Below are 5,631 nucleotides of genomic sequence, written 5' to 3' on the forward strand. Positions count from 1 at the left end.
AGAGTTGTGCCTATGAAAGCTGTAGTTGGCTAAGGCTATTGAGTATTGAGAGCAAATATAACACCTAGAGGAAAGACAAGAGTGAGATAACGCAGCTTGTGATTTCCCCCTTATGATATGATCATAGTGGCCCCAAGGATCGGAAACAGTATCAGGATGGCTCAGGAGAAATAATAGTTCCTTGAATTATACTTCCTTGAATTGGATCCTGAAAAACTCAGCAAGCTCAGTTGAACACTTAGCTGATGAACTCGGCGCAGTAGGATCATGTGCAGGATCACCAACCCCTTTGATGAAGACATATTGTAGTTTACAAATTTCTCTGGACCCCCCCCCCCCCCCCCCCCCTCTGTTATTGCCATGTGTCTTCATTAACCTTGTAGTCCATAATTTCCACAGATGAAGTTCACATATGAAAACACTTGTCACATAGTGGCCCCTAGTGGCCCAGGAGACAAAGACATTCAAATTGAGAAGCTGTGGTAAGCAGTGAGTGATACATGTTTTGGTCAAGTATATGCCATTGACAAACAGTGTGGGGCAATTTGATTTGCTTGATGTGTTAGTGGCTGTAACATTTACACAATGTATGCTGTTTGGTGAAATGAGGAAATAAGTTCTGCCATATTTTGACAGTGCAATGGTTGAAACTGAGAAAACAGACACTTCCAATTGAACGGTACAAAAACAAAACGTCTGTTTTTCCCTCCTCACACAGCGACATAAGCTATCCATCCCAGAGTGAAGCATGATGAGGAGAGGATGGCATCTCTGTTTGTTCTGACACCTGTTTTTGTTATAAAGGACGATTCTAGCAACTGTTATTACCTTGTACTTGTCAAACCAACAGCCAAATCTCAGCTTTCTATTACCACTGCTTGATTTTCCTAAATCACTTTTCATTATTGGATACCTTCCCAGGTCATGACACCGTCACAGGACCATTTTGTGTATAGTCTATTTGACCTCAGTTTCATTTGACAGGAAATGATCCTTTCCACTAGCAGGACATACAGTACATCTGCTGTGACTTTGTCCCTACTTATGCTGCTCCATTGGAGGATGTAGGGGAGACCACTGTGTCATTCCCACAGTGTTTGTTTCTCCGCATCAGTGTGTACGGAGGTCAGATGATGGCTCTCTGCTCCAGGTGTTTCTCCCTCTTCCCCGTTGCTCTTGTGTGCTCCGTTCCAAAGCCTCTTTGTAAGGCTGGGGTCTTTTCAGAAAGTGTGGCCTATCCAGTCTCATGTACAGATCGTAAAGGCGTTGTATTGGTTGTTCTTATAGGCTCTCTGCTATAGTGTAAATAGTGCAAAGGCATTGGCTCACCGAGACCTGTTTTTCATACTGGAGAAATGGTATCATCCCTAACAATCCCCAAACTGACTAGCAATACCTAACTAACTAACTAGCTACAGTTAGTGTACCTTTGAGATCACTCCAGACCCTAAGATGGCATGTCCAAGCCTCAGTCGCTCAAAATACAGCGAGCTGAGATTTCACTGGTCTGAGGAACGCGAGATGAACACATGTTGTTCCACAGCTAGCTCCTCAAGGCACAGAAGCCTTCAGCTCACACTCTAAAAAATACTGGGTTATTTTCTCAACCCAAACGTTGGGTTGAGGCTGTCAGGGCATTTTGTGGGGTTGTTTTGACTCATGTTGGGTTATTTTCTGTAACCCAGCTTGTTGGGTTGATAGTTTAGAACAGCGCCCCTCCTCTCTCCCACCCGACGTGGAGTACACTACCCAGCACCTGGGTGACTTTAACACAGCTGCATAGTTATTTGAGAATTCGAAAAAACATCGTTATTCTTCCAACCGTCCAGTCCACCAGCTGTCAGCATGCAATGGAAATCAGGCGATTTCGTAAGGTATGTATCTTTAACTTTTTTTAAATGTTTTATCCAGACGGATTTTAAAAGTCCACCCAGAGATGTAGAAGCTACCCTTCATGATATGAATGGATATTCTGCCTGCCAATTTCGTTCAGCCCAAAGAGTATAGAAGTAGCCTACTAACTTACAATTACTGTTCGTGTTAAATATACACAAAGACAGACTCATAAAAACATAGTTCTTTGTTCACTGGGTATGAACTGCTGACAGAAACAAAACGAACTTTTACAACATACTAAAATGAGCATACCAAGCTGGTTAACATTAGCCGACCATATAGCTAGCATCAATGCTAATTAAATATGCTTCGTGGTGGTTGTAGCCTAGACTATGGTTGCAGCTAACATCAGCTAATATTAGCCAACACAGTTGAAGTAATGTTAGTCTCTTCACAAGCCACACGTACAGTAATAATAATGGCAAACAACATCTCATTAATTCATTCAGGGTAGCTTCATATTATAGCCATGTAACTTAACTTTACTGGGTGTTTTTGGTTGTAGCAAAGAAGACGGGCTCTGGTTGTAGCATCAGACAGTCATTTAGCTGACGTTACCCGGTAACGTTAGCATCTAGAACTAGAAGCTAGTGCTACAATTATAACAACTCCATAGGTGGTCATGGTTTCCGAGTGTGTTGCGCTAATATTTTGTCTCCTGGTGGATTTTTAATGTTTGTCAACATCATTCAATGATAATGGTTCATGGAAATCTTGATATAAAGTTATGTAAATAACAGTGATTAATGCACTCTTTTTTTTTCTTTGATTCACAGGTGTGATCCCCAAAACGGACGGTGGAATCTGCCTGCCTTCATGGAAGTATCACAAGCTTTTTCTAGCTATCTGTTCAAAAAATAAACTGCAAAATAAATAAATGTCCAACTGTTTTATTTCATTGCATGGCTATTGTTGCCCATTGGATGGATTTTAAAACATTATATTGTAACATTAATGATTTGCAAACATTTATTTGAATTATTATCAATTAATATGATTGGATTAAGGAGAAAAATAAGATACTTAGAATAACCCATAAATTAGGTCAGCATAACCCAGAAATGACAGTGAAAATAATATAAATCCTGGGTTATATAAGATAGCCTACCCAACAATTATGTAGGTTTAACCTAACAGTTTTGTTACGATAACCCAATGTTTGGGTTAGACTATCAACCCAACTCATTGGGTTGACCGAACAACCCAATTTTCGGGGCTAATATAACTCAGTGCTGGGCTCGACCACTATTTACCCAGTGATTGGGTTGAAATTGGGTTGTTTTTAACCCAATGTTTTTTAGAGTGCAGGGCCGCAATACTGTTAAGAGAATGTGAGGGGATGCTGAGACGAGAGATAAGATCTTGGTTGTACTGCTAGGACAACAACAATCAAGCCTGTTGCTTGTGTCGTCAAATACTCAGTGTAATAATAGTCTTTGAAGTCTTTGGAAACAACATTAATTGTAATGAAGATGTATACATTAGTTGTGGTTTATATAAACATAGTTTTGTAACACTTTACTTGACGGCATCTACATAAGAGTGACATGACACTGTCATAACTTCATGACAAAAACCAAATGACACTTGACAGAAGCGAGTGACAGAAGCGTTATGTCATAAATGTTTATGACTTGCTCATAATGTTTATGACACGTTCATGACAGTGTCATATCACTTTTATGTAGATACCATCAGGTAAAGTGTAACCCATAGTTTGACCATCAAAAAAGAAGGATGTTACGTAAAAACTGAGATGATAAATGTATAATTGATAGCCCATCATTTATGGATGTTTGTGGATGGATGGTTTAGGGTTTCCATAAAGTTGTAACTCCAGAAATACAAAGCATCATAATGTGATTTTCTGCTGTGGCAATATTATTTTTGAAGCAGTTGGTAAAAAATGAGTTTGGTATCAAAATGAGTAGAAAATGAATTTCATCAACCAAAGCGGCTCTGAAGTCAGTCAAAGAATCAGTATTCCATGAGTTCACGTTCCAAATTTGCATGTTAGCTTAAGCATTCTTAAAAGTCTTACCAGGAAGACTCAAGGTGTATGTCGGACATCTAATAATACATCCCCTATTTGCTTCTCTCAGCAGGCTACCGTTGACGTCCCTTCCTGCACCCAATGACCATCAGTACAGAACATCTCCATCTAGAGACCCAGAGTTGGGCTCCTTTCCTCTGTCTTCTCCATTTGCTCTGAGACTTTCTAGTCATGGGCTGACAGGGACCTACACCAAAGACTGTTTACTATGCACAAGAGTCTGTTATGCTTATCTTTCATGCATTTTTATCTTTCATGCATTATCTTTTGGCTGTTGATTCTGAGTAGAATTATATTATATTTATTATATTCCCGTCAACAGAGTCTTTCTGGTAGAACTGCTAGGAGAGGTGAGCAGAGCGGTTCTAGCGAGGTTTGCCTTGGCAGGTTTATAGATAGGGTCATGAAGCGATTTACAGCAATCGTGCAGAGGTTGAGTGCAGAGGCAGGTGTCAAGCGGGATTTATGCAGGACACCCCCATCCCATCCCTGACTGAGGAAGACAGGAGGTTTTAGGGGAGGGGGTGGGTTGAGAGAGAGCGACGGAAGCAAATGTCGCGGTTTGAAGCAATAGACTGGGGATAAGTTACCTGACAGAGTGTCACGCTAGGGGCGTGGCAAATTCCGTTATGCTCCTCCCAAACATCTGTTTTGAACGCCATTTTGTTTTCTGAGTTTTCCACGTCTTGTGATCCACTGCCCCCTCCCTAAACCAGGAATATACTCAGTTTTGAAAGATGGCAAAAAACAGTAAAACATTCAGAAATGAAAGCAACAGGTTGTCATTCATTGATGTGTTTATACCTTTCATGATAATATCATCATTGGATCTTGACAAACTGTCTTGGAACCATAATAGTGGTCATAATTCATTGAGAAATTTGTTGGAAATTTGGCAGTGACCGGCGGTATTGCATGGTGCGGTAGTTTAGTGGTTAAGGAGCTGGGCTAGCGTGCAGTAGCCTGAAAGTTGTGGGTTCAATTCCCAGGTTTTACCGTAGTGCCCTTGAGCAAGGCACTTAACCCAAAGTTGCTCCGGGGACAATGTAATCCTTTGCAATATAATGGACATAATAAATCACTTTGGACCACAGTGTCTGCTAAGTGTGAATGTATTGCTCTTGGTTAACAAAGACAGATCTCTGCTGCTTTCCTGAGTTACATTCAGAAGAGATTAACTGAAGATCCTGACATGTAGAACTCTGTAGGACACACACTGCAGAGTGGGAAGTTCTTGTAGTTGTTGTGAACAGATAATGACAGATAAAGGCATAAACAATGAACAAGACTTGGTGTTTCTTGAAGCTGCTCTTCATCTCCTTTAGTAGATTATTTGTTAATGCAGTAGGATACAGTGCCTTATGAATCTTATTTTCAGTTGACCTTCTCAAAGCATCACTCTCTCTATCACTTTTGGCTGGTTCATATCACACTTTCCCTTCATCTACTTTATTCATGTGACATTGACTGAGACTATATTTGGTCAGGCCTGTTAGAAATAGGACAGGAGACTGCCACAAACAGTCTTGCTTGATTTGTTTTTGAGACTGACTAAATGTATCCCAACAAAAAGCTCATCTGCAGTCGGCTGAACCATCGATTAGCTTGTGAGGCCGAGCTGATAGCTGACAGGAACAAGAAGCAAGCAGTCATTGTGAGCAAAGGCAACGTAAGCAGGGATG

At 40.7% G+C, this 5,631-nt stretch overlaps 1 long non-coding RNA gene across 1 annotated transcript; it reads left to right on the forward strand.

The window, feature by feature from the left end:
- The first annotated feature begins 1,579 nt into the window (after positions 1-1,579).
- LOC121692030 lies at positions 1,580-2,774 on the forward strand. The gene is made up of 2 exons (XR_006025222.1): positions 1,580-1,874; positions 2,673-2,774. It is a non-coding gene; the product is annotated as an uncharacterized LOC121692030 (long non-coding RNA).
- The last annotated feature ends 2,857 nt before the right edge of the window (positions 2,775-5,631 follow it).

Source organism: Alosa sapidissima, chromosome 2 (genome assembly GCF_018492685.1).
Source record: "Alosa sapidissima isolate fAloSap1 chromosome 2, fAloSap1.pri, whole genome shotgun sequence".
Lineage (NCBI taxonomy): Eukaryota > Metazoa > Chordata > Actinopteri > Clupeiformes > Clupeidae > Alosa > Alosa sapidissima.